At 42.8% G+C, this 25430-nt stretch overlaps 1 protein-coding gene and 1 non-coding gene across 3 annotated transcripts in view; one reads left to right on the forward strand and one right to left on the reverse strand.

Annotated features, from left to right (window-relative positions):
- Nucleotides 1-10645: 10645 nt before the first annotated feature.
- The window catches only part of Mapk4 (mitogen-activated protein kinase 4), a 147748-nt gene continuing 132963 nt past the window's right edge, over nt 10646-25430 (forward strand). The window contains exon 1 of one of the 2 annotated variants that reach the window (XM_047526916.1): nt 10646-10817. The gene's annotated coding sequence lies outside the window, so the exon portion shown is untranslated. Of the gene's footprint in view, nt 10818-11102; nt 11251-25430 lie in introns of those variants that run through there. The other variant, XM_047526915.1, reaches the window with a different exon arrangement.
- On the reverse strand, nt 21544-21650 carry LOC124965872 (U6 spliceosomal RNA). The gene has a single exon (XR_007105257.1). It is a non-coding gene; the product is annotated as a U6 spliceosomal RNA (small nuclear RNA).

Below are 25430 nucleotides of genomic sequence, written 5' to 3' on the forward strand. Positions count from 1 at the left end.
AATTTCTAACTTTAAGAAACAGAAAAATGTAAAATTTAGGAGGTTTCCCTGTAACTTTGATTTTTCAAAAAAATTTTTTTAGTGACCGATGGACTTTATTTTATTTACTGATTTATTTTTTATGTAGTGCTGAGGATTGAGCCCAGGGTCTCACATGTGCTGGGCGAGTGCTGTACCACTGAGCCACAACCAGCCTGAATCCAGGGTCAGGAACATGCTAAGCAAGCACTTCATTACTGAGCTACATCCTCAATCTTTTCCTGCCTTTCTCTTTGTGTATAAATAGGATATATTTATACATCACAAATTTATAATCATATTTTATACCCTGCTTTTATTTTTGCTTCAGTTGTGAACATTATTGCATGTCATTAAGACATTCTTCCATATCATCTATATTGGTTGGAACAATATTCCATCCTGGAAACATACCATAATTTGTTTAATAATTTTGTTGCTGCCTGATAGTCACATTGTTGCCAACATTTATCTATTATAAATAAAGTAGCAATAATCATCCTTGTACCCAAATCTTTGTTAGTGTCTCTAATTATTTCCTTAGAATAGAACCCTGGAAATGAAAAATCTACTTCAAAGCCTGGCAATGTTTCAACATGTTTGTATGATACACTCCATTATAAGGAGTATATGATCCACTATCAAAGCTTCTTGAAAGAACCGTCTCTATTTGATGTCTCTACTTCCTTCTCCCTTTTCTCCATGGCCCAGTGAAATCTGACTTTTGCCCTCTCAGCTTCTCTAAAATGGTGCCCATACTTGACCTCATCCTTGAAAAATCTCAGGCCTGTTTCCAGTCTCATCTTACTTGACTTCTTTGTAGCGTTTGTGCTGTCAATCACCCCTGCCTTTTGAGCTTTCAAAAGAAAGGAGTGACTTTTTTGTTTTGTTTTGTTTCTGGGGGCGGATACTGAAGATTGAACTCAGGGGTACTTGACCATGTAGCCACATCCCCAGCCTTATTTTGTATTTTATTTAGAGACAGCTCTCACTGAGTTGCTTAGCACCTCCTTTTGTTGAGTCTGACTTTGAACCCGAGACCCTCTTGCCTCAGCCTCCCAAGCTGCTGGGATTACAGGTGTGTCACTGCGCCCACCCAGCTAGGAGTGACTTTTGAAACTTTGTCTTTCATGTTCCCCTTCCTGGATCTTTATCACATCTTCTTAGGCTTAGGAATGATTTGGGCTGCCAGTGACAGAAAAACCAATTAACAGCAACAAGTGAAGAAGAATTTACTTTTCTTACACACAAGACGATGTATAGCTGCCAAAACTGGTTTAGTAGATCACTGATGCTAAAGCCAGCATTTCTGAGATTCTCTTGACCTTCTTGGAATACTTGTAACCTCAAGATCATAAGATAGCTGCTGTAGTATCAGACATCACATCTGCATTCAAGAAAGAAATAATGTGGCATGTGGCAACTTCTCTCTCTCTGTCTCTCTCTCTCTCTCTCTCTCTCTTTCTCTTTCTCAATTTAGGAAGAAAGTTCTCTTAAGGAGACTTCCTGCTAGTTTTCATCAGCCAGAGCTGGGTCACACATCTAGTTTTAAACCAATAATAATCCATCCTCTAGAGGCCCAGGAAGGTGTTAACTTTTTGAGATCAAGAGACCTTACCCCACTTCCTGAACAGATCAGTGTTGTTTTAGGAGGTATGGTCAGCTGTAGAGTGTGGCTTTGCATGGGCTATGGAGAGCGTGGTGATTTTAGATTCCTTCCTCTACCCACAAACTCGGATTGTCCTCCTGCCCACACTTGATGGCAGTTCAAATTCTGTACCTCCAGCTCAGGGTACAGCTACTCCCTTGTCTTTCTCTGGAGGTTCCTCAGGCACCAGCCCTCCCTTCATCAGAAATCTATACTCACAGGGCTGGGGAGATAGCTCAAGTTGGTAGAGTGCTTGCCTTGCAAGCACAAGGCCCTAGGTTTGATCCCAAGTACCAAAAAAAAAAAAAAAAAAAAGAATAAAGAAATCCATACTCTCCTCTGGGATGACGTCTCCAAACTTATCCCAATTACTTAAGCCAGGAGCTTCCGAACATGTTCTAATGTCAGGACTTTTTAGTTTTATTACTTATTTATTCTTGTGGTATTGGAGATTGAATCCAGGGGTGCTCTATCTCTGAGCTACATACCCAGCCCTTTTTTATTTTATTTATTTATTTTGGTACTGTGGATTGAACTCAGAGGCACTTTACTACTGAGTCATTTTTGTTTTTTATTTTAAGACAGGGCCTTGTTAGATTGTCCAGGCTGGCCTCCAACTTGCAATCCTCCTGCCTCAGCCTCCCAAGTCACTGGAATTACAGGTGTGTGCCAACATGCCAGGCTTAGAACTTTTATTTTCAACAAACCTTACCTGGAAAGATATTACATAAAACTGAGAACTTGACTTCTGCCTGGTGGTCCTATGTGGGGCGTGAGGGCTGATCATCTGCAGGATTCCTTGGATGCTGATGAACAGAGGTGATCTTGGAGACAGCTTGGGGTCCCCGGGCCAGAACCCAAAATAAGTCCTTATCTTTTGTTGCTTTATTAGGAAGTGCAGTCCATGCCAGAGAAGCCAGAGGGGAAATGGGGACCAGGCCTGGGAAGGAGGCACATGAAGCAGGCAAGCACATGAAGGAACCTGCTAACACTGGGCATCAAGTTCAACTGCTTGCTAGCACCTTGCTAGATGCTTTCTGTTGCATCTAAGGACAATCTGTCTCTGGGATAAGGTAGAAGAATGTGCTTGCTGGCTCTATACATAGGTCCAGCACCTTCATTCCCCTGCACATCTGGTCTGTTGTATGCAAAGGTGCCCATTGAGTCTCATGCTACTCTCTGCTTCAGGGCCACCAGGAGAGCTCCAGAGCAGGTGACTAGAGAGGCACAGCATGAATATGCTGGGGCACCTGAGCAAGGACAGTCCTTGAGTTGGGCCCCCAGGCCAAGGTGGAGGTCATAAAATCTGAGGTGAGGCACAAGAGGTGTCTGATGTAGGTGAGCACTCCCATCCATCAGAGGAGAACTCTGTAGCCCAGCCAGAAGAAACACCTTTCCGGGTGTCCTCCAGCTACTCAGTGGCAGAATCTGCCCCTTAGACTTGACCCAGAGCTCCTTTGTCACTCCACACTGTTATCACATGTGTATTTTATCTGTCTTCCTCCTGAAAACACAAGCCAGTATCATTAAGATGCAGTATCTCAACTGCATCTCCGAAGCGACATCAGATTCATCCACCACAGACTGGGTACATATAGGAACTAGATTATTGGTTTTTGTTTCTTTTTGTCAGCCAGGTTCCTCTGGAGTCAGGGAAAGCAACTCTGCAACAGCTAAGTGGAAGTCTGTCACTCTCAACCACACCTGCCAATACCTGGCAAAGGCTTTCTCTACCTTGCCAGAATTGAGTGGTTCCTGTCCTTATTAAATAAATGCTGAGGATAATGCTCAACCAAGACAGATGTACCAAAACTTCCATGACTGCCTAATAACAGCTTCACATCTTTTTAAACGTATTACCTCATACCATTTTCTGTAATTGGAAGAATATAATTCAGGCACAACTATAATAATCATAAATGGATTTTCTTGCAGAAAACATAACCAAACTGGGGAACAGGTATTAAGAACTCATAAATAAGTCCTGTATGTAGCTGCACAAAGATAGTCATTAGCTACCTTGTTCTAGAGCCTGGACCTTCCTGAGAACTGTTACTCTGTGAAATGGTTTCCTGAGGTGGGTGCCTCCTAGGAAATGACACTGAGGTCATTCACACTTTCTTGGAGAATTCAGGCACAGTTCTACTAATTGACAGGCAGCTGGTAACAGACACACCAGAGCAGCTGTGTAAAAACAAACAAATGACGATGGAGACCAGCAAGCAGGTTCACACTCCCAATAAACTCACTAGTTTTCGCTTTCCTTCCTGGTACACACATTTCCTGGCTATGAGTCAGCCTTTATGTGGCCTTAGGTTTGTGCAAATTCTTTTCCCAAAGTCATGGCACTTCCTAAAATAGTTGAGGTTGTAATATTCTTGAGTCAGCTGAGTAAACTATGTGTTCTGATCTTTGATAGCTGCCTGATTGCCCTGGTGAAATAACTGGAACTTATTATGCTTTCAATGGAGACCTATGTGTATGAGTGTGTGTGCATGTGTGCGTGCATGTGTGTTATTCATACTAAAAGTATAAAAAAATTGTATTTAATCTCCTCAGTCACAATTTTCTTCTCTTATTTTTTTCAGTACTGGGGATGAACCCAGGGCCTTATGCATGCTAGGCAAGTGCTCTACCACTGTTACAGCCCCAATTTTTTTGTGAGTTACGTTTTCCATGAAAATTACTCACACAAGCTGGACTACTCATAAGAAATGCTATTACTAGTAAGTTTCTAATACCTAGACAGAGTTTGGCTTGGCTGGGGTCATAGAAACTACATTTTATTTCCAACTATACAATCATTTTTAGATGATGGTCTCCATAGGGTCAGGAACAATTTCTTTTCACTTTTGAAGCAAAAATTATTTCAGCACCTAGAAAACAAGTCTTTAATGGCCCTTGAGGTTTTTCTTTTGTTAGTTTGTTTGTTTTAGTTCATGTAAACACCACCAGCACCAACTGTGGCATGCAGATGCAATTATAACAGTATATTTCTCTTCTGGCTTTGAGAGAGTTGGGGATTGGAGATAGTGATCCAATTCCACATCTATTGAGTGTTTATGGAAACAGTGAGTGACTGCCTTCCATATTTGTTAAATCCACAGTCATGTTTGGAAAATCCGGGGCCACGGTATTGCTGACTTTGGGGTGGAGAGCAGAGGCAGGGCAGGAAGAGAACACATATTGTTGTGGTTTAGATATGAGGTGTCCTCCAAAAGCTCACGTGTGAGACAATGCAAGAACATTCAGAGGTGAAATGATTAGATTATGAGCATTGTGGATTAACTGGGTGGTAACTGTAGGGACACAGGGTGTGGCTAGAGGAGGAAGATCACTGTGGCAATGTCTTGGGGTTTTTATTTTGTCCCTGGTAAGCTGAGCTCTCTCTCTCTCTGCTTCCTTGTTGCATGTCCCAAGCTTCCTCCTCCACACCCTTCAACACGATGTTCTGCCTCACCTTAGGCATAGAGCAATAGAGTTGGCCATCTATAACTTTTCCTCCTCTAAAATTGTTCTTGGCAGGCCTTTGGTCACAGTGATCAAAAAACTGACTAAAACACAGATCAAGTTTAAAAAGTTAGACCACAAGTAGTCTTTGTTTAATGGGTTTAAGTCATCAGGGTGTAAATACAGACTATTTCCACGTGTATTTAGTACACACTCAAGTATTGACTGACAGGGACAAGTATTTCAATTGTTCTCTAGGTCCTGGATACCAAGGACTACCCTAGCTAAGGCACTAGCTTAGCACAACCTTAGCTCTCGTTGGCACAATGTCAGCATAATGGTTAGCTCAACTGGGTACCAACAAGACACAGGTGGAGAGTTTTATGTCCTTATGGGTATAGGTTACTCAACAAACCATGAGCATTTTATGAAAATGAGCCATTGCTGGTAATCAGAAGAAAAACTCAAGCTAAGCACTATGATTAGGGGAAACACTCAAATATATTCTAGGAACCACAAGCTGTTTGTAGAAGAGGAACAGGGTATCTTAACAGGTCAGGTGATGAATAAAACTGACCTGGAGAATGGAAATGAGGTGAGACAGAACAAAAAGATCTCAGAAAGTTCAAGTTTCTAACCAGAGCTGATGAACTTTTTTAGATTATGACCCATAATTGAGAAAACCATAGGTTTTCACCTATGATGTACACACACACACACATGTCTGATATTAAAATGTCATAAAGTGGTACTCTTGCTACAATGAACTCTGATATTTTCTATTCTATTTCCTTGTTTCAAGAATGCTGGCATGATTTGTCTCACTGATTTCACAGCCTATAAAGAGTGATGATTGGTTGATTGGAAAATGCAGGGCGGTATGAGGTAAGGTTTTAGGGTAGGGAACATGGAGTTGGAATTTTGGTGAGGTCTTATCAATCACAGATTGAGAGAAGAGAATGCTGGGATAGTCTAAGCTCCTCGAAACTTCTAGGAAGTAGCCTGAGAGATCTGCCCTGCCCAGGGGATTGAGGTGAGAGTCAACTGGACCTCGAACAGCATACCTGTTACCTGTGGTAGAATTGAAGTGTGGTAGAATTTCCATAGAAACCTAAAAGACATTGAGCATTTAGGGAAGAGGAAGTGGTGGCTGTATCCTGGAATAGTCACGGGGACAAGGGATCCTGGAAAATGCTCCCTTGCTTTGCAATTACAACCTTTGCAGGTCTAACAGAGGAAGTAGCTTCCACAGGAGGAGCTCAACTCCTCCCTGCTAGAAATGCAGAAAGGCTTTCCACAACACTCGGGATAAAGGGAAAAATCCTTGCCATGAGCCACGACCTACGTCCTGCCTCTCCTTCTGGCTGCTCTGGGCCACCTGCCCTCGAGCTTGTAGGATGCTTTCTAGCACTCTTTTTCCTCAGGGTTCCCTCAGACTGTTCCCTCTGCTTGAGACACTTTTCCCTCTTCCACACCTCACTCAATATTCACTTCTTTGCAAGCCTTCCCTTGTAAGTCCCACACTAACTGACTGCATCTCGGGAGCTCCTCACAAAGCTTTATCTGAGGTTAGGCCTCACGGCGAGTCCCTTCAAACGAGGCAAGTCAACCGTGTGTAAACGCATACTTGATAGATATAACCCCCACTAACTGTGAGCTCCATGAAAGTAGGGGCCATGTCTGACAAAAAATGACAACATCAGGCATGGAGGTATGGACATGCTGTCTACTTACTCTGAAGGCTGAGGCAGGAGGATCACTTGAACCCAAGAGTTTGAGGCCAGCCCGGGCAAACAGGGAGAGACCTGTTACAAAAAGTCCAACAAATGCAACCACTTTAAAATCATATTAGGGAATAATGCTCAATTTTCTTTGTTAAGTTTTAGAATATTTCTTGAGTCCATATTTATATCACCCTTTTCCTTGATAATATTGTTATAATTTCTCTCTTCCTCAATCAGGCTTCTGAGGAGTTTACATACATAAAACCAGTTTGGGGTTTTATTTATTCTTTCTATTATTTCTAGCCACATTGCCAGTCTCTCTCTCTCTCTCTCTCTCTCTCTCTCTCTCTCTCTCTCTCTCTCTCTCTCTCTCTCTCTTTTTGTTGTTGTTTTGCAGTGCTGGGGATTGAACCCAGGGTCTTGCACATGCTAGGCAAATACTCTACCACTGAGATACACCCTCAGGCCTAGTTGCACAATGCTAGCGTCTATAAAGAGTGTTTGTCTCTTCCTTTTCAGTGCTCATATCTATTATTGCTTTTTCATGTCTTATTGCTTTATTTTAGCCTCTGAAACAGTGTTAATAATAGAGGAAATTGCATGCTTCTCTGTCTTCTTCCTCGATTTGGTGGAAATGACTTTCAATTTTTTTTTTTGTATTTGGATTTTATTTATTTTATTTTGACTTTCAATTTTGTATATTGTTTGCTCTGTTGTTTTGAGTAACTAGTGTTTTTTGTTGTTGTTGTTGTTTCCTGAAAAACCAATAAGGTCGAATACAAACCAGAAGGGACCTGGGAGCCAGGTAAAAAAGAAGAAAAGAGTGATGAACTCTGTCAAATGTTGAGTTCTGGGTAGGTCAAGTAAGAGAAAGCCTAAGAATGGATCGCTAGATTGAAAAACACGGAGGTCACGGTCCCCTCCATAAGCACAGTATCTGCAGAGTGATGGTTGGAGTGGGTCAGAGTGGGAGAAGAAGTGGAGACAGTGAGAGAAGGCAAGCTTTGCTTTGCTGGGTTTTGTTGTAAAAGGGCGAAGAGAGTCGAGCAATGGTTGGAGAAGAGAGGCCTGAAAGGTATTTTTTGTTTTGTTTTGGATTTGTTTTTAAAAGCTGCTGCTTATGTCCTAGTAGTAAGGAATAACTAATGGTCAAAGGGAGAGGAGAGTATTTGCAAAATGATGTCCTCAGACAGTGACACGAGAGTGTGATATCCTGTGCGCAAGTGGAGTGTGACTTCAGATAGAGCAGGGACAGTTTATTTATTTTTTATTTTTGGTGCTGGGGACTAAGCCCAGGGACTCACACACTTAAGCACCTTGCTCTACCACTGAGCCACACCCTAGCCCTAAGAAATGACTGGTTGTTTATAGTAAGAAGAGGGAAGACAGAATGTGACAAGCAGGGACAGATGTTGGTAAGTGGGTCACTGTGTCATCTATTGCTTCTTTTTCTCACTGTCCTTGAAGATTTCCTAGAGGATTCTTCCTCTAGTGAAATGCAGAATTAAAATCACCAGTCTGTAGCTAGAGCCATGCAACCCAAAGAGCCTGTGGCTTTCTTCCCCCAAATCCACACCTGCATCTTGGATTGCATCTCTCTGCTGCAGGAAAGACATTTCCAGGGTAGCCTGAAGCAACAGGAAGAGGGACTGGCCTCTGATTTCTAGGCCTTAAGCTGCGGGCTGTGAGAATACTTCAAGAGAGTCTCAGCCTCCTGGCTGGACATAGGGGCACAGTCCACGAGAGGAAGGACACATAGGCTTGTTTCCAGTCCTGCTGCTGAGGGGCTCCATCACCTAGAAGTCAGAGTCCAGTCGGTTCCTCAAACACAACCAGCACTTATCCCTGGGAGAGAGGCAACATCTTGGGCCTGTGATGGCAATTCCTCCTTGGAGGAGAAGGGGTGGGATGGGTGTGGGAATAGAGTGTAATAATTTAGGTTGCTTCCCCTCCACCACTGAGTCAAAATCAAAGAGACAAATTGGCAGGCACACTACTTTCCTGCTCCTTCCCCAGATCCTCCCCGACCACCGTAGACATTGAGACCCCTGGCCTAACTGCCAAGGTATAGTCGTGATATTCAGTCACTGGCAATGGGGAAATGCTCACATATTTTTCCCCCAGAAAAAAATGACTTGGTGACCGTCCCAACACCTGAGTTCTGTGCAGTTATTCTCTGTTGACTGACAGCAACCTTAGCCACTTGTTTTCTGAGAGCAGCACCCACAAGAGCAGGACCCCACATGACAGAAGTGTGATGAAGGTCACCCAAATAAGAAACCCGGTTCTTATTTCCTCCCCTGCCATTGTGCAGTAATGGATTCTGATGTTAAAATGCATATTTTATAGTCTCTTGTCCCACAATTTGGAGGAGAGCCATTCACTGTGCATGAGCCATTCACTCACACTCACACGTGGAAAAAATTACATTTTCCCAGTTGCCAAATGGAAGAAATAGATTAACTCACGTGGACAAGCACATAGCTCCCAAGAGTAGTTTCCAGAACCCAGACACTGAGCTAAACCACCCAGAAGGGAGACTGAGCTTTTCTGGTGTCCCGGGTTATCATCTTCATTTGAACTCACTAGATCCTCATCTGGGTTTACTTTAGTGGGACACGTGCCCTGCGTCTCTTTGGACAAAATGAGCATCTTGGGGCCTCTTGTTCTTTCTTCCTAAAGAGATGCTATAAAAATGAATAAATCAACACAGAACATTTCATACTTATGCATACTTGCTGAATTGATAATGCTTATTTGTAATGAAAATTAAGCAAGCAAAATGTTAAAATGTTCTCTTTGGGAAAGACACATTGGAATGTCTTCCCACAGATGTACACACATTTGCTTGTTATACACTCTCTGTCCTCATCCCTACCTGTATTTCTTTTAGGTTAATGAGGGTCCAGATAATTACTGTCTCTAATTTAGTGTATAATCCTAAGCCTCTTACATATCTACATACATGCGATTCATGGCAGTTGTATCTTCATAATTACTGCCAACATCTCTTACCTATCACATGACCATCAATGTGCTAACCACTTAATGCATTTTCCAATTTTTAATTGTTATGTTTTTGCCCATGTAACAATTAGCAGTTATATGATTCACTATTAAATATCTGAACACTGTCTATTAAATATCTGAAATTGTACAAGGCTGGGGGAGGGGATGAAGCAGATATAATCATACTATATATATATAACACACACACATATATATATATATATATATATATATATATACATATATATATGCAGCAGACTCTATGAAGTTCCAAGAGTTGTTCTCACTCCGAATGCTTTGGTTTGGTTGCTCATGGCAGTTAAAGCCACTAATGACCTCATTATACAATATTTAGGTTATCACATTTTTCTCTATGAAAGTAGCTCTCCAACCACTCCAGTGGGATACAGACGTTCAGTGACGCATCTACTTGGTACGGACCTCTTTGGGCTTGCTAGAAGTCATCGAATAAGCCCCAATCATAACCAAAGTTATAGGTCTGATGGCTTCTTCTGTTCATTTTCTCTGGTTCCCAAAGTGTTCCTTCCCCTCTGTTCGTTTTATTTCGTCGGTGCAAATGAGCACGGATCACAGCCCAGACGCTCCACTGTGAATCCAGGGTAGGCACGAGACGCACGTGCGTCTGCATCCCTGGATCTTCTGCCGCGTGTTCCTTCTTGTCCACGCGGGTCTCCCCGGGTCTGGCGCCGTCCGGTTCCCGCCGGCTCCTTCTCCCCGCCCTCTCTCCTGGCCACTACCAGAGCCAGCTGACCAGGCGAGGCCGGGTTTCGGTCGGGTCTCGTGAGGACCCCACTTCCCGCCTCTCCATCTCTCCGGGACAGAGACTGGGGGGATCCCCTCCAGGGAAAGTACCAAGGACGGGCTTCTAAGGTGATAGGGGACCCTGCAGAGTGTATGTCCAGGCGGAAGGTCAGGCTGCCCCGACGCACGGGCACCGTGCTGTCCAGGTGAGGCTGCCCCCGGGGCTGGGTCGAAGAAGGCCGTTTACGCGGCGCACACTGGGCCCCGAAGCGGGGCGATGGAGCGACCGCGAGGCTGCAGGGAGTGGAACGCAGCGAGCGCGGGAGGCGGCTACCCCCGGCAGCCCTGGGCCCGGCTGCCCCGCGCCGCCGCCGCCGCAGCAGGTGGGGGCCCGGCGGGCCGGGGGCGGGGCCCGGCTCGGGGCGGAGCCGCGCGGCGGCGGCGCGGGCGGGGGCAGGACCCGAGCCCGAGCTCGAGCCCGAGCTGGAGCTGGAGCGGCGAGCTGGGCTGTCCGAGCGCCCGCGGGAGCTCGCCGCGCGCCGGGGCTGGGACCGGCCTGGCTGAGCGCGCTGGCGCCGCGGCCGCACAGACAAAGGCGCCGCTCGCTCCCGGACCGCCGCGCTCTCTGGCTTTGCCTGGGTAAGTGGCTCCCCCCTTCGCAGGCTTTCTTCTCCCGTTGCCTGCGCCTCTCGGAGTTCGGCGGGCTCCGGAGAAGCTAGGAGAAGGAAGAAATGAGAAGTCGTCGCTCGCTCTGCACCCCTGCCTCACCTTAACAATAAACCCTTAGGCCAAGCGAACACCCAACTACCGAGTTTGCGGGCGGTGGGTTGTCTCCCGCCGGACCCACCCCGGCCGCCCTTGGTGACCTCTTCCTCCTCGGACCGCGCGCGCTGGTGCCAGTTTGGATGTGAAGGTTGCCGCTGGGCTCCTCCGTGGGGGTGCACAGGGGAGGAGGTAATAAGGACCAGGTGCGGCGAGGGGACCCCACCCCCAGTAACACACTCGCGCGATCGGAGTCTGCGAGGGGCGGTTCTCACTGCGAGTTCAGATCTGGATCTCGGTTGAGGGGTCTGCCTCAGTTCCCTATTATCCTTCCCTCCAGCCTCCTTCCCTCTCCGTTCAAGGGTTAATATAGCGCCTTCCCCTCGCCCCACCCGACAGAGGCGCCCACTCTGCGGGTCCACGGTCCTCCGGAGGGAGGGAACCCGCTGCTTTCCACGGCTCGGCGATCCCCAGCCCGAAACTGCCAGGGAGGGCGGGCGGTGCGGGCAGCGGCTGGGGTTTGACATCACAGCTTGGTCCCGGGCAGACCCCCTCTTGCCTCATCCCTGGTTGCTTTCCATCAGGAAGCAACCGGGATCCCGGCTGGCTTTTGCTTTTGTTCTGCCCTCTACTCTGGAATCGGTGGAGAAGCCTGGTGGGCGGATGCCCAGGAGGAGGCTTTGGTGGGAGTTCCAGGTGCGGCCCCGAAGTGACAACTGGAGGGGACGGCGGTTTCCTGCCCGCTAATCAATGCCCGGGAACCTTCAGTGGCGGTCTGTCGTGTCCGGAATGAACGCGATCCCCCCCCACCCCCCGCGACCGCGCACTGTCACGCGCCTCTCCAGCACTCTAGAAAGCGCTGCTTCCAGACGCGCATTTCCATTCATGGATCTGTGCCTGGGATTTGATTAATGTCACCTCTGCCTGGTTTCTCTAAAGAGTGAGTGCTACTATTTGATTTCATAGCCTTTTACTGGAGTCCTACTATGTGCAAGGCAGCTGTACTAAGATCAGCTTAATTTATTTTTTGACCACCTACTATGTGTATAACTGATGGGTCAGGAGGTTCTCAATTTAACAGATATTTACTGAGTACCTACTATGATCAAGGTAGCTGTGTTATGGCCTTTGTATTGTAATAGATATTTATGGAGCACTTTGAAAGTGCAAAGGATTTTTTTTTCCCCTGGAAGGGTTGCCCATTGTAGTTTTGGGGGCATATGGAAAGGAGGAGATGAGAATATGTCTTTGGCCCTTGAGTCTGCACCTCTGCGACTCTTTAAGTAAACTGCATTTTGACCTTCTGGGCTTCTTATGGTAGGACTGGGAAGAGCTGGTCTTCCACAATTAAGGTTAATATCTGTGCTTGAGGGTTTGTCCAACAGGAGCAGACAGTAATGAAAAGTTGTATTCTGGAACCTCTGTCCAATTCAGTTTCATTATGTTTGAGAGTGAGAGAGAGAAGGAGGGGGGAGAGAAAGAGAGATTAAAAAGCCAGTTTCTTCGAAGAAAGCACTGGTCTAGTTGTCACAGGGAATGAAACAAAGGTTAATAAAGCAAAGCCCTGGTGCTCAAAGGGTTGGAGAGCCTGTGGTGAGGAAAGAAAGATAATCAACTAGAAAAGGAATGAATGAATCAACAGGGGAGGGGAGAGGGGAGCGTGAAGATGGGGCCGGTTGGACCTTCAGCCTCTATCAGCACCCTGGCACCAGGGATGTGGGAGTGACAGTGTTTTAAAGTCCCACCATTGCACATGGCTGAGAACCTCGGGGCTGTATTGAATGGTCTGAGGATTCTTCTAAGAGATTTGATTAATCTGTTAGTCTGATTATCCTGGGAACTTGAAACAATAGATTAACCAGAGTGGCAAGCAAGTTGTGAATGTTGCACAGGCCATTAACAGGGACATGTAGTCCCAGAGACATAGTCTTTGTCCAAAAGGACCTAACAGAGTTCTTCAGAAAAATTCATAAAATGACAAGTTGGGCAGTATGTATGAAAAACCAGGAGCACCTTCCTCCTAGACTTTACTGTCAGAAGAATAAATTCTGACTTCATGGAATTAAAACATTTATTTTATCAGACCTTAGAATGCTCTATGTGTTTATCCTTTTTCCATTGACCTCCAGCAGCTTCTGATAACTCTTTATCCCAGTCTCTTGGTATGATAAACTTTTTCTTCACAAATTATTTCTGGCATCCATTTAAAATTCTTTTTAAAACTACATTTTATTGTTTTTCTTGTGAACTTGAAAGCCCCCCCCCCCATTTTTTCTGGAAGTAGAACAATTATGAGAGCTATTTGGAAAATATGGTAAGCACCAGATGAATGTACTCGGAGACCTGTTCTTGCTCATGAGGAAAGGGGAGAAAAACCGAGGGAGACCAACACCAGGAATTTATATAGAGAAAACCTAAACTGGCCTTGCAAGATGAAATAGGATTCTCATGGCAAAGACTTTAAAGGACTTCCCTCCCACACTGAGGGAAATGGTGTAAGCAAGGGTGTCAGGGAAAACAAAGCCCATCTAGAGCCTCTAGGAATTTGATGGATCTTTATCTGGAATGGTTTCCATTCACTCAACAAAGAAGCGCTGTCTGAGCATTTTACTGTGTGTCCAGGCCTGTGCTGGGGATCAGGCAGGGGCATCATCCTGCATAGTTTAAGGTTCTCAGAGACCCCACAGCTGCAAGGACCCTTGCTTATCTCCTGTTCCAGCTGCCTGGTCACCCAGAGTCCCTGCCATCATGCCTCACGTGTTCTTGGAGCATTTTCACCTGAACCAAACTTGACTGTAATCTTCCAGGTCAGGAATGTGACCTCTTTCTGCATGCCTCCTTGCAAGCTCCTGCAGAGCCTGTAGAGTAGGTGAGACTCATTTCAGTGCCTTCTGCTGCCTGCTTCCTCACCTTGCCCTCCCTCATCAGGGCCTGGTGTCCTCTCCTCATCCTCTTCACCATTTCCAGCTGCTCCAAGTCTTTCACTCTATGAAGACTGGTCTCAGGGGAAAAACAGACTGTCATCTGCCACTTTGTCTTGAATGTGAATGTAGGTCATTGTCTTCTTTCTTCCGGGGGTCTTTGCTCTTTCAGCCTCATCATGGCATGAAAAGCTGAATCTGCAGTGAGAGAGCATCAAACATGGGCTAGTGGGTAGTGGAGGTAACTAGGGGAAAAGGAACCTTTTCTGGTGCTCCTGCAGTGATGCCACCATCTCCTTACAGAGCCGTGCTTGGCGAGGGTTCTTGCAGTCTCATGATCCATCAAAGTCTGGAGTCTTCATTGTGTTTTGCCATGGAATGGTTTTGGTGGTAGGTGTCAGACGGTAGCTGTCTTTGAGTCACCAGTCAACGTGGCCTTCAGTCACTCCACCCCAGGATCTAAAGGTTTGTTGGTTCACAGCAGAAATTCTTGCCATACATGCCCATTACTTGAAGGCAGGGGTTCCCAACCTGGACACTGGGACATTGTGCACCAGATGATTCTTTGCTATGGGGGTGCTGCTGGTGCATTGTCAGATGTTTACCAGCATCCCTGGCTTCTGCCCATTAGAAGCTAGTAGCACCCTACAACTCTTCTCCCCAAGTTGTGACAACCAAAAACATCTATAGACATTGCTAAATGTCCCCTGGGGCGCAAAATCAGCCCTGGGTATTGTTTATTCTGTATCAAACTGTATAGCTATGCCCACTTTGCTGGGAGAGGCTTTATGTAATGTAACTTGGTACTTTTCAATAAAGATAACTTAATACATGTTTAATTAACACTGCAGAACTTTTCATATAAGTAATTTCATATTAGAATAAACATTCTTTGTCATACACATATTCTAATCTGATCATATTATTAAGTTCATCTGTCAGAACAAAAAAAATATCTCAAGTTCTTTGCAGATTTATCTACCAGAAGTGTGGGTAGCAGAACCCTCATTGGCAGCCACCATTACCCATGGGATCATCCCAACCTGCTGCTGGGCAGGGAAGTAGCGGGAGAGGCTTCAGTTCTTGATGCTTATGTAACTGGGCAGAGGATTGGCTTTAAGAAGACAAAGTGTCCAGGTCTTGGAGGGTACTGTAAGGATCAAGTCAGGGACTCGACTCTGAGTTTACACTTTGTTAACTCCATGGCAGAGCTGTCTCTGGGAAAGGTTTTGAGAAGCAATTGGACAGCTGTGTCTGCAATGGTAAGGTACTAAGGGCTGTCTTCCACTTAAGACTGATAAAGCTCAGAGAAGCTTCTTAGAGTATTGACTTAAATTGAGAGCACGGATCAAAATAGAATGGTTAATTACAAGGTGACCTGTACTTCTGTTAATATCTGCCCTCAGAAGTAAGAACTTCCATCCCTTCAGCAGCTCCAGATCAGCATCAGCATTAGCAGCATCTCTGTAGGATGGAATGAGAGGGCAAGGTTAGTTCAGAGCTGGAGGCTCTGAGTTCCACTAGTGGATGGAAGTAACTTGTTGCACTGTGTAAGTGAAGTTGGGCAGTGCCCAGGTTATTGCTTCAGAAACTTTCAGGTCACTTGAATGGTATTTGAGAAGTCTTACAATGGGACATCATTGATTCAATCTTTTCTCTTGGAATACCCAAACCTGAGGTGAGACTTGACCTTGTATTAAAACAGGCCAAGCAGAAAATATTTGTCCTCCCTTTCTTTGAGGTGAAGGGGGGTTATTCAAGTACTTAAAATAATAAAACAGACTGCTGAGTGGGGTGGCACACACCTGTAATCCCAGAAGCTCAGGAGACTGAGGCAGAAGGATCCAGAGTTCAAAGCCAGTCTCAGCAACTTGGTGAGGCCCTAAGCAACTCAGCAAGACTCAGTCTCTAATAAACTATATATATATAATATACTATATGTATATAATATATATATTAAACTATATCAGACTGGAGATGTGGCTCAGTGGTTAAGCACCTCTGGATTCAATCCCCGGTACAATCAATCAATCAATCAATCAATCAAACTTTAAAAAAGAAACTTTATAATTCAGACTTTGCATTCACTCATTATTTAGTTAATCCTTTTTCCTTAGTCTCGATCAACCTAGCTTCAACGAAGAAGCTTATTCAAATTGTCACTTCAGTATTTAAGTGCACTGGACTCTGTGAGACTGCTCTGTCAATACATAAATGTCTCTATTACCAAACATTGGAAGGCTGTCTGTGAAGATTTGCTGTAGGAGGGATTTTTTTTTTAATTGCCAGTCTTTCAATTGTATTTAAACTGATTTGATTTAAGTGGTCTTTTTATTTTTTTGGCGGTGCTGGGGATTGAACCCAGGGCCTTGTGCTTGCAAGGCAAGCACTTTACCAACTGAGCTATCTCCCCAGCCCCTAAACTGATTTGATTTAAAATAAAAATTTTCAAGAGTTGAGACCCATTCAGAGATTTTTGGGTTGTCTACACATTCACAGGGAGTAGACCTGAAAGAGATTTTCAGGGACCCTGACCAGCCCTCCTTGCCCATTGTTTACCTGGGAAAACTGAGGCTGAGAGCAGTTAGATGGCTTGCCAAGGTTACACAGAGGTCAGCGTGGAGGCTGGGGTCAGAGCCAGAGTTTTCCCCTTCCCTTGACACACAGTGCTGCTGGGAGGCTGTTCTGTCTTCTAGTTGCAAGAGTTTGTTGGTAGAGGGGACCAGGCAGGAAAAGGGCTTAATAATCTCCCTCATTTCCAGGGTGCCTAATCCTGAGACAACTACTCATGGATTCAAACCAGTTTACATCTGTGTGCACACAGCTCGTAATGAAAAGAACCACAGAAAAAATGAAAGAGTTGGACTGATGGAATGAGATTACTTAAAAAGCTTCCTTTAATGCTCTTTTATATCATCTTTACAGCAAATAATTAGAATGGAAACGTTTATTTTTCTATTTAGGAAAGTAATGCATATTCATTGTGGGAAGTAGCAAAAAGAATATACAAATTTTACCTGGATACTTTGAACCCACTCACATTTTGCTTTGTTTATTTTTAGGTTTTTATTTCTCAACTCATTTTAAAGCACAGTTGAACAATTGAAACCATACTGTACATATAATTTTAATTTTTATCTTTGTTCAGTTAATATTAGAATAAACAATATTTGTCATAAACTCTTCATAAACATAATTTTAATGGTTGTGTAAATCAATATTTGAAAGCTCCTGAATTTATCAGAACACTTTGCTATTAGTGAACATTAAGTTTGCTGCTGGTTTCCCCCTTTCTTATCATTGTGTAACTTTGTGTCCATGTTTTTTCTAGGATTTGGATTGTTTTCTTGGTGTGTATTCCCAGATCATGAGATTAGCCAGGGGTGTGAGTATACTGAATGACTTTACAAAAATGGTGTATTAGTCTACCCTACATTGATAGCATGCTGTCAGTAATGGAATTTCACTTCATCATTGAGAGCACCCAGCACTTTGTTTTTTTGTAATTGCTTATTTGACAAAGTTAAAAAAAAGTATTTTTATTGCTCTCATTTGCATTTTGGTCATTGTAAGATTGCTTCCTATTTGTAGTTTTTGAGTGAATTATCTATTTTTCTATTTGGGCTTAGTGGTTTTAAAAAGTTCATCTGTCTATAATTTCTAAAAAAATTTTTTTAAAAAGTTCATCTGAAAGCCATTTTTTCAAAAGGGAAAGTTGATCTCCAAGGTATAATGGAAATTCTATGGAAAGTTCCATTTAAACCTTATGTTGCATGATTCTAACACCTTGAGTGCCATGCTCCAGGCTCATTTGTTCACAGTAGATGAGCTGCCCATTAGTTAGTTTCTGAAGCAAGCTTAAGTGGAGGAGAGCACTCTGGCCCCTTGTGGAATCTAATGTTCATTGAGCATTTGCTGAGTGCTTCGCAGATGTTAATTCTTCATTCCTACAACAGCCTGTGAAGTTGGTTTTGTTAATCATCTCCATTTACATATAAGGAAAGTCATACATGGAAAGGTAAAGTAATTTACATATACACTTTGAATCATTGCCATCTACCTCTGGATTGTTGCCAATGTGGCCTATCTTCATTGTGTAAGTGGTCTTTGAGGGACTCAGAATATTGGCAACTTCCTCTGAACTCTGCTGCCTATTTCTGGGAGAATTTTGTGGTATAGGTTATTTTGCTATCTTAAATTAAATTTTCTCACTTTATCTTCTGTATGCCTTATCTGCTCCTGTGTTTTAAAAAAAAAAACTCTTCAGGCTACATTCTGAATAATTTCTTCTAATGTGTTTTCCAAGTCACAATGTGTCTCTTCAACTTTATCTACTCTGTGGTTAAATCCATCTGTAATTTGCATACTCAATTTTAATTATTGAATTTTCATTGCAAAATTCTAGTTCTTTTCCATATCTGTAGTGTTACTTTATATAGTTCCTGGTTTCTTATAATTTTTAAGTCCAGCTTTTGTCTTCATGAGTATGCTAAGCATGGATGTTTTCCATTCTGTCTGGAAATTTTTCCATCTGTAATACCTAAGCATCTGTTTTTTCTCTGCGTTGTTTCTTTTGATTCTCTCACTGGTACATATTTATGTTGTCATGTCTCATGTGCTTGGTTATCTTTAAATGTTTTCTGAATATTATTTTGAAAAAATGTGTATATAAATACCATATTTCAGCCATTTTATGTTGCATAGTTTTACATGTTAATTTCTGAAATTGGGACATGTTTTATAATTAATAGAGCCTGACATTTATAGTTGGTAGCATTTTTTCTTTTTCCTTGGTACATAATAATGCATCATATAATTAGTGATATTTAACATCTGATAATGTAATAATTTGAGGCTTTGGATGATGATGATAAGAATGACAAGTGTTGTAGAGAGAATTTTAATTAGTTTCTTCAGAATTTCGGAGGGATAAGCAATACTGGGTCAATTTGGGGGCTTGAGATTTTCTAGGCCACCCAGATGACATGAAGCCAGACTAGTTTATTTTACATTTTCTCTTACTCACATCTCACTCTTTGGGTCCTATCCTAAGTGTGCAGTGACCCACCAGGCCTTTACCTTAGGGAGGCCTTGACCTCCTGGTCCATGAAGTTGTCAATGTGTTGCTCAGATTCTGCTTCCCAAGTTCCTCTTTTGGATTGGCAAGTCCCCCCAACAGGGTAAAAATGATTCCTAATACTAAGGCCTACATGTATTATTATTTTTCTCCACATCTTAAATCTGAAAATCTCCCCTATCCTCTTAGCCCTCTCATGCTTTCAGGAAGTTTTTTGTGTTTTACAATTTCATCCAGTTTATTTTCTTGTGTTCACTGGGGAGGTTGGTTCAAGTTACCTAGTTCAGTGTTGCCTGGCAGGAGGTGGAACCAAGACCAGTAAATCCTGGAGAATAACCAGAGAGAAGTGCAAGTCACCAGCTGCTCTTTTCCTGCCTGTGACCAGAGACCTTTCTCCATCTGCTTCCGGCATGTCCTCTCTGGTGGCAGCTGGAAAGCAGAAGTTGGGATGAATAAATTTCCACAACGATACAGCTAAATGTGGATGTTTCTCTATCTAATTCCTCAGGCTTTTCCTAATAAGGCAGGTGACCTGGCAGAGGGAGTAGTCACAGGAGTGGTTCTGGAGTCCAGTCAGCCATCGGTCTCCATTTGGATTCTTCCTTTTCGTCCATTCTGTGCTACAAAAAGATGGGAAGTTAGAACCAAGGGCAGCCATGAGGGAGGAAGATGCTCTCCAGCCCATCACTGTTAAGAAGTGAAACAAGTAGACTATATTTGCTGGCAAGGCTTCTTCCAATCCATGTGGTCCCTCAACACTTCCATGTGGAATACAGAATTTCTCATCCTTGGCCAGGGCTTCTCCTGTGGAGGCTGAATGATCATATCCAGGCTCAGGACTCAGGGTGACCTTCCCAGGTGACTGACTGTGCTTGATTCTTATGTTTCAAAAGAAACTTTCTGACTTTTAGAAGCTGCACACTCAACCACGTTTTCTCAGGATCAGCAGTCAAATGTATGCTCCCCCTACCCTGTTCCAATCCCATAGATGTTTCCTCCCCAGCCTTCAGGAAGCTGGAGAAATTTACCATGAGAAAAACATAATTGTGAGTTTTAAAAGTTTGGAATCAGGGTTATTGAGTGGTGGGAAGCCCAGGGTTTTTGAGTGGTGGGAAGTTTGCTTCCATCTTACCAGAGCCTGCATTGACATTTTTGGGGGCAGGAAAGAGATTCAAATTTTTTATTTTTTTATTATTATTATTATTTTTTTATTGTAAACAAATGGGATACATGTTGTTTCTCTGTTTGTACATGGCGTAAAGGCATACCATTTGTGTAATCATACATTTACATAGGGTAATGTTGTTTGATTCATTCTGTTATTTTTTCCCTTCCCCCCACCCCTCCCACCCCTCTTTTCCCTCTATACAGTCCTTCCTTCCTCCATTCTTGCCCCCCTCCCTAACCCTAACTCTAACCCTAACACTAACCCCTCCCACCCCCCATTATGTGTCATCATCCACTTATTAGCGATATCATTCTTCCTTTGGTTTTTTGAGATTGGCTTATCTCACTTAGCATGATATTCTCCAATTTCGTCCATTTGCCTGCAAATTCCATAATTTTATCATTCTTTATGGCTGAGTAATATTCCATTGTATATATATGCCACAGTTTCTTTATCCATTCATCAATTGAAGGACATCTAGGTTGGTTCCACAATCTGGCTATTGTGAACTGAGCAGCTATGAACATTGATGTGGCTGTATCTCTGTAGTATGCTGATTTTAAGTCCTTTGGGTATAGGCCAAGGAGTGGGATAGCTGGGTCAAATGGTGGTTCCATTCCAAGTTTTCTAAGGAGTCTCCACACTGCTTTCCAGAGTGGCTGCACTAATTTGCAGCCCCACCAGCAATGTATGAGTGTACCTTTTTCCCCACATCCTCTCCAACACCTATTGTTGCTTGTGTTCTTGATAATCGCCATTCTAATTGGGGTGAGATGAAATCTTAGGGTGGTTTTGATTTGCATTTCTCTTATTACTAAAGATGTTGAACATTTTTCCATATGTTTGTTGATTGCTTGTAGATCTTCTTCTGTGAAGTGTCTATTCATTTCCTTAGCCCATTTGTCGATTGGATTATTTGTATTCTTGGTGTAGAGTTTTTTGAGTTCTTTATAGATTCTGGAGATTAGTGCTCTATCTGAAGTATGATTGGCAAAGATTTTCTCAAAAATATGGAACGCTTCACGAATTTGCGTGTCATCCTTGCGCAGGGGCCATGCTAATCTTCTCTGTATTGTTCCAATTTTAGTATATGTGCTGCCGAAGCGAGCACTCAAATTTTTATTTTCGAGTCCCTTTCCCCCTAGAAACTTCAGGATTAAGATATCCTCTTATTTTTATTGCATGCTTCTCAAGGAAACACAAATTCTCTTTCACACTTCAGGGGTGTGGTCATTAGGTAGAGAGGCAGAGGGTGTGGGCAGTAGGAGCCTGCCCCTCTGCAAAGGGCCTGTTTGGGGTGGGAGGTGTCCCCACCACCTTTTGGAGACCACCCATATCATGGAGCCTTTTTTTGTATTTCACAATGATTTATCCAGTTTATGAGTTTTATTTTTATTTTACAATATTTCACACATGGGAAAGAATATATATAACTTAGTCCACCATATTGCTAGAAATAGAAATCTTCCAGTTAGGTTTTAATAACTGTCCATAAAAGGAACAGATCTGTCATTCCACTCCCATGTAGTTCTAGATTGTGACTGATCCTTTTGGAAGAAATGATAATGGCTTAATTAATTTCGAAGAGGCAGATTTACTATTCTCCGGGAAATTGTACCCTTCCATGCTAATTTTTAGGGGCAGAATCACTAACAAGTTCTAGAATTTGTAAACTATGACGCGTTAAAACTCTCCAGCTTGAAATGAAGTAGATTAATTCCCCCAACATGATTCTCTTTAAGTACAAACCCAGATTTATTTATCCCTGACCCAGGCTCTTAAGCTGATTTTTCTAAAGAGGTATCGTTGTTTGAAATTCATCAGGATGTTTGTCTATGTTTCTTTTGTCAAATTTTCCATTTATTTGGATTCGGGTTTTTTTAGCCATTTTGAAATCATCTTGTCTGCTAATAAGAGACAATATGCTGCAGTTTCATAAACATATGTGAAGACCATGGGGAGTTCAGACCGAGTTAGCTGAGCAACCTGCCGTACATGTCAGAGACCAAGATATTGGCTTCAGTGTGTGATGGGTTTTTACCAAGTGTCCAGAAATTTTTAGAGAACTCAGAATAGTAATATATGATAACTCTTTAAACAGAAAAAGGTGGGGGAGGGAAGGGATAGAAAAGTTCAGAAATCTGAAATGATGTTTTTTGTGAGAGAAGAATAAGGAGGATGATTGCAGTAACATAACAATGAAGCAGCTACAGCAGCTTGCTCTGAGTTTCCCAGGTTGGAGGAGAGAAAGTGAAACATTCTTATGAATTATTGCACAGTTCCAAGACCTGCACGTCAGACTCAGAGAGGGCTTTAACGACCCACCCATTTGCTGTGTAGTACAGCCATTGAAATGTGCGTCTTCCCGGTGACAGAGAGAACATTAGGGTAGACAGAGTCAGGAGTGAGCCTTTTGCGCTGTGAGAGTGTACACCTGGTAAGTAGTTCTGGCACGTCGTGCCCTGAATTTCTATCCATTTGTCTGTGCATCCTTACTTTCTCATATTGAATGAATATTAAAGATAGAAAGGGGAAAAAAAGACTCAGGTCCTTATTGGTTTTGTTGGGTCTCTGGATGGAGGAAGATCAGTGAAATCAGTTCAGAGTGGAAACGCTCTGTGTTTGTCTAATATTTTAGTTAAAAGTTCAAAATACTGTTTCACACTTTTGGTGCACACTTCGTTCTTCAAAAGCTCTTCAGTGAATGTGTAGTTCCCTCAATCTCTCCTCTCTGATGAGCAGCCTTTGAATGTGAACCTGGAATACATTTATGCAAATAGAGGTGCACAGCCTCCCCCTGGGGGTCTCTCTCCAGTTTATCCAGAAGCAGATCCCCAGAACCACACATCCATGAGTCCTTTACCAGCCCACTTTTCTCTCTTATGTAACCAACAAACAATACAACGCTTTGCTTCATGTTCCTGAGTCCAGGATTTGGCTTTCATAACATAATTAAATAACCTTCTAGTCTTGGGTTCTACCCCTTCTGTGGGCAAGAAGTAATAATAGCATTCTTATTAAATTATCATCACCAAAGGCAATGTCAGATTTCAGTAATCTAAACCTGTATTGCCTAAAACTTAGATTATTTGAATTAAGATTTTTCCTCTTCAGTACTGAGCACCTTGAAGAGAAGGTACGTAGCTGTAGATCCAGGAGGCAGACCAGGGACATGTCCATCTACATAAGCTTTTTTCCTAGAAGGACACAAATTGCATTGTTAGTGGTAGAGTAAGAGTGAGTTGGGGAAAGGAACTTTTTGGCTTTTATTTTGTACTTTTCTATACCATTAAAATTTTAAAATAAGCCGTTCAAATGACAGAAGAATGTTAGGGTATGTAGAATAAGGAGTTTTACTCTGGTTTTACAGATCATTAGACTGCAGTCTGTAGGAGCACGTGGTCAGTGTTTGTCATACATATCCCCCGTGGTTTTGTGTAACTGTCTACAGCCTTTCATGTTGGACCAGCAATATATGATTCCCATTTTACAGAGGGAATACTTAAGTTTGGAGAAGATAGGTGATTTGTCTTAGATGACATAGTCACTACCTGGTAATTCTTGGATTAGAAGCCAAGTTTGAGTCCACATTCAGTATTCTTTTATCTCTGATAGAACAATTTTACTACTTATTCTGGACATTCTTTTTTAAACACTGTAAACTGCCTCCTTTATGGTTTCTTGCTGCATCATCTATTTTATTCTCTGTTGAATCATAGTTAGATGCATAATTGTTCTCATTAATTTTGTTCACACAGGCTCTCTCTCTTCCTTTTGTAGTCTTACTGTGTCTAGTATATTATGTGTATATATTGGACGCTTAATCTTTGCTTTTTGGAATTGGATACTCAAGGTACTTTCTTCCGAATAATTATCCATTTCTAGGAAAATAAAATTAATACACTTAGCCATTTCTACAAGACTAATGTTATTGTCCACAAGGGAATGAGAACCACATGATGTTTGAATTGGAAGAAAACCATCTTTGAGAATATTTGTTCTCTTGTTTCATAAACAAGAAATCTGAAGATCACATAACTTGCCCAAGATCCCACAGGGAAGTGGAGGTGATGCAGTACACAGAGCCCAGTTCTCCTGACTTCCAGCCCAGCTCCCCTCCTGCTGCAACAGTCATTACAGAGAACAATTGTTCTGGTCATTGGGTCTTAGATAAATGGTCAGTGCTGGCACAAAACAGGTCACACTGAATGAAAACTCCAGAGAGGTCATCTGAGAAAGAAGAGGCTGTACTGAGCATTTTTCCCCCAAGTTTTGATGAATTATTTTGCAGACATACCTTTTTATAAGCAGACTTGCTGTGTCAACCTCAGCATTTGCACAAAAGGATTCACTGTAGGAATTATTTAGATGGTGACTGTTCTCACCATGTGCTTTTGTGTTAGAGTCACATTACATCACTTTTTGGGTAAATCCAGGCACCTAGCAGCAAAAATGTAAACTGAGGAATGGTGTTTTCTGTCTTACCCATGGGCTCTTAAAATATTATGTGACATTATGTTAAGTGAAATAAGCCAGGCACAGACAGACAAAAACTGCATATTCTCAGTCATATGTGGAAACTAAAATAGTTGATCTCATGATAGGGGGTAGGACCCTGGTTACCAGAGGCTAGAGAGAGAAGCGGAGACAAAAGACGTTAGTTAGTGGGTACAAAGTTATGGGTCGATAAGAGGAATAAATTCTAGTATTCTTATAGCACAGTAGAGTGCCTGTAGTTAACAATAATTTATTGCCTATTTCAAAATAGCTATAAGAGAGGATTTTGAATGTTCCCAAGACAAATAAATGATAAATGTTTGTTGTTGTGATAGAGAGATACTAATTACCCCAAGTTGATCACTCTACATTGTATACATGCATCAAATTATCA

This window comes from Sciurus carolinensis, chromosome 15, assembly GCF_902686445.1.
Source record: "Sciurus carolinensis chromosome 15, mSciCar1.2, whole genome shotgun sequence".
NCBI classification, from domain to species: Eukaryota; Metazoa; Chordata; class Mammalia; order Rodentia; family Sciuridae; genus Sciurus; species Sciurus carolinensis.